Source organism: Fukomys damarensis, unplaced genomic scaffold (genome assembly GCF_012274545.1).
Source record: "Fukomys damarensis isolate Sample0158 unplaced genomic scaffold, DMR_v1.0_HiC HiC_scaffold_14, whole genome shotgun sequence".
In the NCBI taxonomy this organism is placed as follows: domain Eukaryota; kingdom Metazoa; phylum Chordata; class Mammalia; order Rodentia; family Bathyergidae; genus Fukomys; species Fukomys damarensis.
In genome coordinates this window covers 45,636,254-45,650,611 of record NW_022900926.1, presented here as the reverse complement: position 1 = coordinate 45,650,611, position 14,358 = coordinate 45,636,254, and positions in this window count along the sequence as shown.

The window sequence follows — 14,358 nt, the reverse complement described above, 5'->3', positions numbered from 1 at the left end:
ATCAGGTCTTTGTAATTGGGGGAGCTGATTGTTTTGAGTTCTTTATATATTCTAGATAATAGTCCTTTGTCTGAGGAGCATTTGGTAAAAATTTTTTACCACATTGTAGGCTTCACAGAACTAGAAAAAATAATCCAAAAATTCATTTGGAACCATAAGAAATCTAGAATAGCAAAAGCCATCCTACGCAACAGAGACATGGCAGTGGATATAACAATTCTCAATTTGAAACTATAGTACAAAGCCACTGTGATAAAAACACCACAGTACTGGCAAAGAAACAGACCTGAGGATCAGTTGAACAGATTGGAAGACACAAAAACAAAACCAGAAGTACTCAGCTGCTTCATCTTTGACAAAGGAGCTGACCATTCCCACTGGCGGAACGATAATCTCTTTAATAAATGGTGTTGGAAAAACTGGATCTCAACCTGCCAAAGATTAAAACTGGACCCTTATCTTTTACCATGCACTAAATTAAAATCCAAGTTGATTAAAGATCTGAATATTAAAACAGAAACACTAAACTTGCTGGAAGATAAGTTAGGCAGAACTCTTGAAGACATAGGCATAAGAAAAGACTTTATGAATAAATCCTCAGTAGCACGGGAACTAGCAGAAAGAATCAACAACTGGGATCTCATCTTATTGAAAAGCTTCTGCACTGCAAAAGAGACCATCAACAGAACAAAACTTCATTTCTTTCTGTACCAAGCCTTAGGGATTTTTTTATTACAGTGAAAAATCAACTGATATAATAACAATTTTATTTTTTTCTTTCTTTTAGTTCCTGCCAGTTTTTTCTAACATGTTCTGAAATTGAATCATGAATTGTGAGATCTATTTGGAATCAACCAGGTAAGTTACACCGGTGCTTAAATTAGACATATTTATAGTTTGCTTCTAAATTTTTGACGGATACATATTTTTTAAATTTTGCTTTTTCTATAATTGTGCTTCCCTTTCATTCCAAAAGAATTGAAACAGTAGTGTTTTTGTTTTTGTTTTTTTTCCAGAAAAAAGTCAGATGTTTTTCCTATATTCCTTTTCCTCTTCATTTTTGGAAAATTCTTATTTAGAGCAAGTAATGATTTTTTTCATGTAGCTGTAAGGTAGTCCATCTCTTTTTACCAAACTGAATTCTAGTCTTGTGCAGTCATTTGTGTGTTGTTTGCAGGTATGATTTTAGTAATGTTTTAGGCTGTTTTAAATGTCAACATTCCTCATCTATTTTTTTGAGTTAGATTATGTTTCTTAAAATATCTCCATAAAATGTTAATTTCTATAGAAAGTGTTACAACTGAGTGAGTAGTAAAAGACCTATCATGTTGAATCCGTTAAAATGAAGAAAGGAATTACTAAAAAATAAATAACTAGAAATAGAAAGAGATTTAAAGAAAACACTGAGCTTTTGATCATGCAAATATTCAACAACTGAGTGCATTTTTGTGAATCAAATATATTTTTACAGAAAGCATAAAGATGGATTTACCTCTAATTTGTTAGATGGTGACATACTTCAACCAGGAAGTGCTAAGCATTGAGTGTAAGGTGTGCAAGCACTTCTTTATAGGATAACAGAATGTGAGGCCCAGAGAAGGATTTCTTGTAAAGAATGCCCTTTTCTGGGTGTGATAAAATAAAATTTATATTTTTAGGCTTCCATAATTAGTTTGAGGAAGTTTTTTAAAAGAATGTGTAATTGGATGTGTGCCTCTTATTTGTTTTCTTAAACTATGAGATCTAGCAGTTGACCTAACTTTACTAATGTTGAGATTATGGTTAGGAATTATTCTGACATTCTGATGGTTGTGTTTATTAAATAGAGCGGTATGATAAAAACTTACATGCCTTCCTGTAAAGTACTTTATCTTCATATTTTCCTAAAGTAATAGTTATTGTTTGTGATTTTTAAGTTCATTTATTTTACCTATGAATACCAGATGTAGAGGTTCATTAAAGCACTGATTTTCCAAGGGATTTGATTCTATTTAGAACATTATTAGTGTTTAGTGTGGGTACTTTGCATCACAATCGGGAAAGTCCACAAAAAGCTAACATATGGATGACACTTTTATTTCACACAATTGGATTACTCTGTTTGGGGGATACCTCAGACTCTCTTCCTCATTAGTCCTAGAGACTTAAAGAGTTGCAGCTACACCAGATAGAAAGGATAGTTGCACTAGAGGTCATAAAACCTGGTAAAAAGTTTAAACTACAACCATGTTTTCAGTTAAATTGACTGATTTTTCATGCCAAAACCACAATGTACTTTAGGATTCTGATGTGTATTAATTTGAGTATAGCTTTTTAAGTGAGACACAATATACAAGATATTATTTCTATTTTTAATGAAAACAAATAAGACTTTGATTTCCCCCAGGGGAAGAAAAACCTTTGTGTGACTGTGTATAATTCAAAAACCTAACATAAAGAAAACAAACAAAATATTAGTTCAGTTACAGCATATGTTAACATTAATAAAAACATTTTATTGTTGAAATATTTAATAGTCTGATTAAAAATAGCTTTTGTATTTTAATTACACTAACGTTTACTGAAACAAGTTTATCTGCCAAATTCTTCATAAACAGTATTTCATTGTTTAGGTGAAATGGAGTCCACGTGACATTCCAGTTCTACGAGTAAGATGTTGGTGTGATTTATTAGTGCATCGTGAGATGGTGCTCAAGAGAACGTCCTTTCATCAGTAGAGGATTTAGATTTCTCCCATGTTCCCCATGATCACTTTTCTAGACCACTTACATTGTCTTAAAATCCTTTATTTTATTTCTCATTGCCTGGTTTATTGCCTTCAAAGGGCCAATAAAAGCCTTAATTGCAGTGACTTTTTCTGTGTTTTTCAGTGTTTATTATACTCCCAGGAATGCACCTTTTTGAGGGAATTATTTCCTCTATTCATTCGTGTACAGTGTTTTGCATATAGTGTGTATTCACAGCACATCTATTGTAGAAATTGATATTGTCAGCCAGCCTCTCCCCTACCTTTACACAGGAATACATACTGAACTACTTTTTCCATAGGGTCAAATCTAACCAGCTCTTGAATAGGATCAGTAGATACACTGGTAGTGTTTTCCCAGTACTAATGGGTCTGTAATTAGTTGTCATGTCATAAGATCTCTATCCAGGTAGTGTGTGGTCAGTGGTTCCCACTGAGCTATAGTCTCCCCCTCATCCTTTGCTATTACTCCCTTACCCCCAGGAATTCTGCATGTTTTCATCCTTATATTGTCTCAGTTCTTTGTTGGAAATGAAATATCTCTCTGTGCCACATCTTATTTTTCCTACCCCCTTCTCTTTGGATTCTGGGGTTTTTTTTCCCCTCAATGTTTACCATGGTCATGACATGTCATCTTGAGTGGATAAGAGATACTAACAATGCTATATTGTTAAAGCACAGTTCTTGATATGTCTGTGAATGAGTGACATGAAGGCCAGCAGACTAAGGGAAGAAGACTCACCCTGGATGTGGGTGGCACCAACCAATAGGTTTAGAGTCACAATGGAATTAGAAGGAATTATGCCCATTTCTGAAGAGTTTCAATCTTCACCATCACTTTTGGATAGCAATTTCCAGGATATACAGACTTCTAATGCAGACACAGTCTAGCAGCTCTACAGTAAGTTTCCAGGTGCTATATCCTGGTGCTATATCCTTGATCCCTTTTGTTTTTCATCTTCCATCTTCTTGGGATGATTGGCTACTATATCTCCCTCTATGCAATAGACAAATAGCCATTGTGGATTGTTCTGCTCTGATCCCATGGATAGCTGCTGTGGACTGTCCCTCCTCTGATCCCACAGACAGCTACTGTGCATACTCCCTCTGCTCTTGTAAGCTCTCCCAATACATCTCCTTTCATAATTTAACATATACTATCTGTGCATTTTCTCTTGAGAGTTCTTACTATTGCATCTTTCAGATAAACATTGTAAACATCAAATTACCCTGTCTTCCTGAAATTCCATCTAGAAAGAAATAAAGTTTTATATAAAAAATATTTTGGGGACACTAAGATGAATAAAATATTGAAACATTATGAAGGTAAACCAAAGTAACTGTCTTTGATGACCATTGAGCATCAAATTTTCTTTCTATTCTGCACAATTTTAGGTATGTACTTCCCAGCTTGTTAGATGTGAAACCAGGGAGAGCGGGGAGTGAGGGACTTTAAAAAATGATCAAGAAAGGCTATATACATGGACCAATTCCCTAGAATATATGTAACCATAATGCATTACAAACATCCGTCCTGCTACTCACACACAAAGACATGTCAACATGGTCTGAAGCATTGAGTGCTTAAAGTAATATTTTCTGTTTCCATGATAATAGGGAAATACTCATTGGATTAATAATGTTTTCTATACTGATATGACAGACTCACAAGAGAAATTGTGGGATTTTAGTCTAGAAAATTACAAATCTTCTAATGTTGGCGAGGAGGATTTCTTCCTCACTCAAACTCCTCAATAAAAAATCTTATCAGATTTGACTTTCTTCATAATAAAATTCATCTTTCTTGGTAGCAGAAAATAAAAGCCTTCCTTGCCCATTATCTTGTTTCTTTTGTCCTACTCTTTATTACTGTGTACACCAAGAAGCTCTGCTCCTAACTATGAAATGACTAATCAAATGATCTTAGCATTAACAACAATGCCTCAGATTCCCAACATTCCCACCTGTTTCTCGCTCTTAGTTGGGTGCTAAGGTGAAAGTGTAGCTTGCTAGTAGCCACTCTGCATATCCACAATAAAGGCAGGCCTCTCTATTTTAAAACGCTTATATTTTTTCACTTAAATTTTTAACATGTAATAATTTTATATATGATATTCCAAAACATGTATACAACACCCAGTGATCAAGTCAGGCTGGTTAACTTTTCCATGGCCTTATCATTTCTTTACATTTGGAGTTCTTGAGCTCATTTTTCTAGTTCTTCATAAAATTTATAACAGGTTATTGTGAATATAATTTTCCTACTGTGCTGTGGAACACTAGAACTTACTCCTATCTTTGTCTATTCAACCTGCATCATCTTCACCTTCATTATACATACTTCTCAGATTCTACTTATTTCTCTTCTCCATTCAATTTGGAAAAAAGAACATTTCCACATATGAGAGAGAATATGTAGTATTGTCTTTCTTTGTCTCCTCTATCTCATTTAACATAGCTTTCTCTAGTTCTATTCATTTGGCTGCAAATGATACAATAGCATTCATGGCTAAATAATACTCTTCTGTATAAGTGTGCATATTTTCTTTATCCATTCATTTCCTGGTAGGTACCTAGGTTGATTCCATATATTGGTTACTGTGAACAGTGCTGTAATAAATATTAGAATTTCAGATATCTCTTTGGTATATAAATTTAATTTTAACAAAGGCAGATACTAATAAGTATGAAGTTTTTCTTTTGAGCTTTAGAAATCTAACATAGCCACACAGATAATTCTTCCCAATGAATTGGAAATCTAACATTGGAAGAACCACTAATTTAACCACTAGACTCTTGCCATCTGGACTAGTGGTTCTGCCACCTGCCTCACAAGTGGAAGGTCCTCAGTTTGATTCGTGGTTCAAAAAAAAAAAAAAGGCAAAATGTATCTGTTGATATAGTTCTCTGCTTTGCTAATCTTATATTATATTAAAATAAAAATGAATTAAAATGTAGTGGTTGATTTATATGCAGTTTTTAATTTTTTACTAAGCCTAATTGCTGTATAAATTGCTTGCATGGAGTTTTATTTCATGACAATTGCTGAAATCTATGTAGTGTAGTTTGTATCATGTATTCTCCAGCAAGAATGCAGATTAATATATTTAAAAGTTGAACCTGGCACTGGATGCACCAAAAGATTTATTAAAATTGGCATATGCCTTTAAAACTGATTCTTCCATGTAGATTGATGCTTAGTTGGAAGACCCAATTTGCCAGATAGAGTGAAGATAAAAAGTAAAATGATACAAATGAATACATAAATGGAGACTCAAGCTATGTAGAATATATGTGACATCTCTAATCCCTTAGCAGACCCTTATTAGCCTTCTATAGTGTTGTAGGCATCATGTTGCACGCTAAAAATAAGCATTGCATGTTAATATATTAATGAATGGTTTATATATGTGTGTATATATTTAAATATAAAGCAGATAAGACAACAAGAATCTTCATTTATATGAATACATACAAATGTATACAAACCAAAGGTTCAGAGTTTTAGAGATTGAAGGGTCTCGAAGATTTTTTTTCCTCTTTGGAAGCAAAAGACCCCAACAATGGCCTGGTCCAGCATCATATGTCTAACTTTTGGTAGAACAAGACAGTTTCCTGCCAGCTCCCAGGTCTTCTTTCCTAAATATCTGTTTCACAATTTTGTCAATTTAGATCTATTTTCACAAATATTTTTGAGGCCACTATTATTTAGTTGGCACTGCCAAATGCTTTCAGATACCTACAGTCTAACTAAAGTATACACACACACACACACACAGGTGTGTAATTATTTATCTATAACCTCTAGAATTATTTCTATTTTAAGATTTTTAAAACTAAACTTGAGTTTTCAAACTCTTAATTGTGTAAGCCCAGACTAAGTACAGAGTAGACTATATCAGAAATACAAAGACAAATAGAATATCTGCCAGGCCAAAAAATAGCAAAAATACATATAAGAGACAGATAAAAGTGCAAATGAAATGTGACTTGATGTCAGGAAGCCACCATCCTGGAGGTGTGGAGATGCAACTCAGTTCGGTCTAGAGGCTCATTATTGCCTCATTGAATAAAATAATTCCTCAGTTGGTCACATCCAAATTCAGTGTGGTTAAGATGGGTGTAAACATAACATATAGAATGATGCAGATGAGTAGATGGTATTACCATTAACTCATAACCATTAAATCATAACTTGATTTATGGATATGTTGGATTTAAGCTGCTCATGGATTGATTATGTGTAGCAGATGTATTGATGAAGATGAAGATGGTTGGGTTTTTTGTTTGTTTGCTTGTTTGCTTTTGTTTTTGTTTTATGAGTGGACAGAGGAGTACTGGGGATTGAATTCAAGTCCTTGATCACGGTGAGCTACATACCCACCCCTTTTTTATTTTGTGACAGGGTCTTGATAAGTTACTAAGCTGTACTAGCTGGGAACAAACCTGTCATCCTCCACCCTCGGCCTTCCAGGGTGCTAAGATTAGAGGCATGTGTCACCACACCAAACTGAATACAACTGATTGTAAAGGATAGGTCTGAGTTGGAGGCATGATTTGGAAAATCAAAATAAATGAAGAGATACGGCAATAGATATATAATTAGAAATAACCTAAATAAAATGTTACTCTAAACCATTTAGTTTTGAAGCTCAGGATCTTATTGAAGAAGAGCTGTAAAACTTTTCTGTTTTATTTTAAATAAGGATCCGATATGTCCAGAGACTTCAGTTCAAAAGTGTGTATATGGGTATATGCATTTCTTTCTACATCTCCCTTGTTCAATGCTATAAAATGCTGCATTGCATGAGGCTTACCTGGGAATGCTTAGAGATAAATTTTGCTCCATTTTTGAGAAAATAACACATTGAGATGTGCACAAGTCTGTACACGGGTTCCTGAGTCACTGCGTTGATTTTCAGATTTGCTGAGCACAAGTCTCATTTTTCAAATTTCCTCATTGCTAATTTTTCAACAAAACTATTTCTGAGCTCAAGTGAGCAGAAAATCATTTATTGCTGAAAAAACACACTCCACCTCTGGAGAGCTCTTACCAATATCTAATTATTTACTCATTCACTCATTCAGCATGCTTTTATTAAGTATTACTGCATACTACTTTCTGTGGTAAGTGACAGAAACAAAGTATTGAATAGTGCAACATGGTTCCTGCCTTTATGAATTTCAGTCTTATGAAACTTATATGCTATACACAAATTCTGCTTCCAGAGAACCACACTGTGATACTTGACACAGAGGTTGTTCAAAGGAAGAGAGGCAGTGTGCTTTTGAAGTAAACCATTGACCACTCACTTGTCATTGAGAACTTCAGTATTGATAGTAAGTAAAAACCAGAAGGTTCTTGGCTTGAGGTGTGGTCCTGTGATTCTCTCACTGGAACTGGGTGAAGATACAAGTGGAAGGAAAGCAGTACCTGTTGTGGTGAATCAGTGTATAAATCTTTTAGGATAAGGAATACTATTAGCTTAATTGCTATAGAAAAAGGATGAAAAGCTGTAGACAAGTAAATGAAAACCTAGTACTGAAAGCCAGTATGGCTATCTAGTAGCTTATAAATAGGCTTACATATTTGGTAGCAGAATGATAGAGAAAAATTAAAAACAAGAGTCAGAACTTAGTAGCATGTCTCAGTTCCACAGAATACTAAATATCCAACCAGAGCAGGTCTGTTATGTCAAAGTTTTGGGCTACTGAAGAAAGAATGGCTCTTTGTCATTTTGGATATACATCCAACTATATGACCTTTTTAAATTCTGTGCATTCAGAATTCTTTGAACATTTTTAGTTTACCGAATATACCCACCGTCGATATTATGAATTTACACAAATTATTGAATTTTTACCTCAGTCACAGCACACAATCGATTGCCAGCTTGGAGCAGGAATGATCCCACCAGCAGTTTTAAGCTCTAAGGCCAGTAATGCTGCCACCCTGTCATGTAACGCCACAGATCCCAGAATATTCAGAAGCCCTGGGGAGGCTGAGGCAGAAGGATCATCTTGGTTAGACTGGTCTACATAGCGAGCTCAATGTAAGCTTGGATTACATAGTGAGACACTGTCTCAAACAACAGTAACAGCAACAGCAACAAAAACAAAACAAACCACGTCAGTGATGGAAAAGATGTAGAGAAAAAAAAATCAAAATGCAAGTTTCAGAGATTTTGAGGCACGCTTTCCTTATCTGCAGTGGAGATTAATGTATCATGTGATAAGCAGTGGCCAGCATGCTATTCGGCCTGGTAGAGAGGGAGCATCTCACCATAGGACGCAAACTAAATATTCATCTGAAAGATTCTTTTCTGCCGTAAGTTCTACCACACTTTCCCAGTCAGAAAAGCAGTCTGTTAGGCCTTTAATAGAAATGAATGGTACACCCAGAGCAAGCCCTGGTGTGTTCTGTGGGATGAACTGTCTCCCCCACAAACTCATTTATTAAAATGGTCACCCTCAATACTTCTTATTTGACTCTATTTGGATATAAAGGCAATTAAGGTAAAATAAGACCATATTTTACCAACCAGAATAACTGCTGCTTTCAGAAGAGAAGATTAGAATGCAAATACACATGGAGAGGAAATACATATGTAAAGACACCTGCGAGAAAAAAATTCATCTACTAGCCATGCAGAGTAGATTCAGATAAAATATTTATCCTGATACCCTGGTGTTAAACTGGCTTCAGAATGGTGAGGAAATAAGCTTCTACTGTTTAGGACATGAAATCTGTGCTATTGAGGTACCAATAAGGCCAACATAACTGGAAAGCATAAATAACTCACTGGTGCAAAGTCTAGCCTCACCTATTCTCTATACTGCTTGATAATAATCTTCTTAAATGGAATAAAGTGCATAACTAAGTCTATGGGGTAGGAGGGTCTTGCACAACAGGTTACAGAGTAGGAAAAAGTCTCCACACTTTTGTTTTATTAGGCCAGAAAGGAGACTGTTACCTGGCTACTCTCAGGTAATTTGTATTTCTAGGCCATCATATAAATTATTTCACACATAGTTACATAAAAGGAAGTAATGAAATATGGCTAAGATTTTATAGTCTCTGTAATCAGATGGATCTAGGTTCAGGTCTATGTCTTTCTTTTTAATAAATTTTATTTTATTTTATCCCCATTCAAGCCCCCTCCCCTGTCTATGTACAGAAACTTTATTGCTAGTTTTTCTTCTACTTTTATTTTTTTGTTACTTTCTTCCTTTCTTCCTCTCTCCTCCCTTTGTCCCCCTTCCCTTTTGAACACTTTTTCTGATTTCCCAACATCCATTGTACATTTCAGTCCTTATTTCCACTTTTGGTTTCTCACATTAGAAAAACAATGAAGTGTTTAAACCTGTGTGTCTGAATTACTTCACCCTAAGAGTGTGGTCTCAAGGTCCATCCATTTAGCTATAAATATCTAAAACTTATGTTTCTTTATGGCAGAGCAGTATTCCGTTGCATAAAAAAAAAATCTTCTACATTCACTCATCTGGTAATGGGCATTTGGGCTGTTTCCAAGATTTAGCTATTACAAAATGTACTATTATAAACATGGGTTGCATATATTCTTATGGTATGATGCTTTTAATTCTTTCAAAAAGATATCAAGAAAAGATACAGGTGGGTCAAATGGAACCTCTAGTTTTAGGTTCATGAGAGATCTTCATACTGATTTCCACAGTAGTTGCACCAGTCTACACTCCTACCAATAGTGGAGAAGAGTTCCTTTTGCCCAACAGTCCCTGCAGCATTTGTTATTGAATGGTTTCCTGATAGCAGCCATTCTTTCGGGAGTGAGATGGAATCTCAGAATTGTTTTGAGTTTCACAAATCGCTAGTGATGTTGAACATTTTTTTCATATATTTATTTACCATTTCTAATTCTTCATCTGAGAAATGTCTTTTCATTTCAGATGTCGGTTTTTGCACTGGGTCTTTAAATTTGGGATTTTGATTTTTTTTTTTTTTTTTAGTTCTTTATGTATTGTAGATAATAGTCCTTTATCGGAATAGCTGGCAAGCTTTTTTTTTCCCACTCTGTGGGTTGTCTTTTCATGGTGTTGGTGGTTTCTCTTGCTATGCAAAAACTTTTAATAAGATGAGGTCCCAGTCGTTGATTCTTTGTAGTATTTGTCATGTGGTCTGGGTTTTGTTTGTGAAGTCTTTGCCTCCTCATATGTCCTCAAGCATTTTAGCACTTCTCTCTTCCAGCAGATTTAATGTTTTTGTTCTAATACTTAGATCTTTAATCCATTTCGATTTCAGGTTAGTGCATGGTGAAAGATATGGCTCTAGTTTCAATCTTTGGCATGTGGAAAGCCAGTTTTTCCAGCACCATTTATTAAAGAGGCCATCTTTCTTCCAGTGAAGGTGTTTGAATCCTTTGTCAAAAATAAGGTGGTTGATTATGTCTGGAGTTGTTTCTTCATCCTTTTGTCAGTTCCATTGATCTTCAGATCTTTTCTTTTGTCATTACATGCTGTTTTATCACCATAGCTTTGTAGTACAATTTAAGATCAGGGATTGTGGTATTCCTTGTTTTGCCTTTGTCGCCCAGAATCGCCTTTGGTATTATAGGTCTGTTCTGGTTCCAAATAAATTTTAGGACTGTTTTTTCTAATTCTGTGAGATATACTATTGGGATTTTGGTTAGCCCCAATAGATTGAAGAGGTAGGATCCAGCAACAGACTCAAATTCCAAAATCTAGCTACACCTGGAAGAGGCTTCTGAGAAGTATCATTTCCTAAGGGTTCTGAATACTGACAATAACGCTACTTGCCACGAGCAATTTATAAGCTTCAACTCAGGAATCAAACTTTTAAAAAAGATAGAAAATGAGAAAACACTTAAATAAGATGCAAAGCATAACAGTACATAAGACCCTAGTGAGATAATTGACAATGTGAAATAGGAAGAAAAGGGCTAGAGGTTTGGGGAAAGTGGGAAGGGTAGGAGAAAGGTAATAAGGGAAAAGTAAAAATAGGAGAAAATGAAAAAATGGAAATAAAGGTTTTGTAAATGGGGAGGTGGGAGGGGGTGAAGGGAGGGCAGGGACAAGGGGGAAAATGAGAACCCAGATCTGTCATGTAAAGGTACAAGATCCCAATAATGAATGGACTGTACCATATACCTAAAATGTACCAATAAACTCGATGAGGAAAAAAAAAAGATGCAACCCCCCATAGGTCCACTTCTTGCCTTTATCATTTATCACTCTCAGGATAAATGTCTTAATTTCTGGGACTGAGTTAATAAGAGTAATTATACTCTCTGGTGGTCACAAAAATGAATTGAAGAGGTTTTTTATTAGTACAATACATGTTTGCAGTATGTAATGTTTACATTCCTTGTGTGGAGTTGGTATATGGACATAACACATCTAAATTCCTTTTTCTATCCGCTTTCTCTCTCTTCTCTTTCCCTTCCTTTCATCTCTAGAACCCCTTTCCATTTGAGAAATATCGTATCTCCTTATGTCCTATTATCTATTTTTTATTTTGCCCTTATTTGTAACTTGAGCTTCTCACACAAGTGAATCTGTGACATTTATACTTATGTGGCTAATTAATTTCACTTAACATTATGATGTCAAGGTGTATCCATTTTTCTATAAATTAATTTTTCTTTATAGTAGAGTAGCATCCCATTGTATGTAAATACCACATTTTCTTCATTCATTCATTGCTTGATGATAGATTACTTCCAAGATTAAGCTATTATTAATTTTGCTTGTATAAATATGAGTGTTCATATATCACTGTACTATGCCTTCCACTCTTTTGGTAAGATACCTTGAAATTGAATAGCTGGGTCAAATTGAATTTCTAGATTTACTTTTTTTGAGAAATCTCCATACTGAAAACAAATGCTGGTAAGATACACTTGTAAATTTTTTATACAGTACCTAACACATAATAGTCAAATTATCTCTCTGTCTTTCTCTGTTTCTCTCTCTCTGTCTTACACACACACACACACACACACACACACACACACACGCTGCCCTCCTTAGAAACTCTATAAAGTACCTTCATTTTGTGACATAAATTGTATCTGATAAATAGCAAAATTAGGCTCAGTTTTCTAGCCTGTCAGACCATTTTTACTCCAAATTCTACCATCTAATAGACTCACACCTTCTTTCAACTTGATGTCACATGTAAATTTGCTAAGTGTGTCATTCTGATCCTAGAAAGAATAAATGACTATTTAGTAGGAATTTCTATTATCTATTTAATTTTTCAAATATAAAATACCTAATTTTATTAGTTAAAAAGGAACTGTCAATAGAAATCCATAGTTTTATTTTATAAATAGTTTTTGGATTCATATTATTACTTTTGTCACATTTTTACTTTTCCTTTTCTAAAAGTTCAAGATGTTTCCATTTTTATATGCTGTTTCTATTTCAGATAGAAGAATGTTTCAGTGAATTCTGAATTTATTATTCAGCCATGATGCATACTACTGTACATAACTTTTAAAATTTAACCTGAGCTCTCAGTCTGCCTTTTCAATACCAGGTGATAAAAAATTATTTGAGAAGGTAGTGTAATAAAATGAATAGTTTTCCAAAGGGGAAGGGAAAGTGGGAGGAATAGGAGAATGAAAGGAAAGGAATAAATATGAGAAAAGGCAAAAGTTGAAACAAAGACTTTGTAAATAGGAAGGGACAGAGGGGTTGAGAGGAGGGCAGGGGAATGGGAAAAAAATAAGAACCAAGTTACAGTATGTAAAAGTGCAAATTCCCAATGATAAATGTCATCGTATTCTACACCTAAAATATACCAATAAACTTAATGAAAGAAATTAATATGTTTCTTATTATTAAACTATCAAGGGAAATTTCCTTATAAAACATAGTTCTATGATGAAATCATGATACAAAAAATAATGATGTAAGTCAAAAGAATATCTAGCATCTTGAAAGTTACCTAAACAGCCCCTTATAGCTCAAGAATTTTCATGCGTTTGGTCCCAGTCCTGCCAATTTGTGAAATAACTGCTTTTTCACTTTTTAAAGTGAATCACGATTTTTCACATAATAATGTCAAGAAGCCAAGAAAAGACCTCAGCCTTACAACACAAAATGCTTTCAGAAAGAGATGATGATTCATGTTCAGACAAAATGAAAAACCAAAAAATGAGGCTGGCAATGATTGCATAGTAAGATATTTTTGAACTTCTATCTATAATGCAGCAGAGTTTTATTTTCAAATCTGAGAGTCTTAGGGCATTCAAGTAAATAGGCATTAGTTATGTTAATGATGTCTGAAGCCTAAAGTGAACTGCATCTCATGTTGGTTCTTCCATTTTTGAAACACTTAGTCACAGTTATCTTTGCTAGAAGCGGAAAAGGATGTTGTCAGTTATAGTGCAGAAACAAAATGGAAATTTTCTCTTGTTTTTGTGAATTTGTGATACACATCCGATTTTCCTCCAGAGCTTATCTAGATGCAAAATTATCATTTTGTTTCCTCTCCTCAGATATTTAACTAAAATTGAAACTATCACTAAAATTTTGCAGAAAATAAGATGTTGAGCAATTATTTTTTTAATTAAATAGATTCTGTGCCTAGCTAGTTTGATTATTGTCCC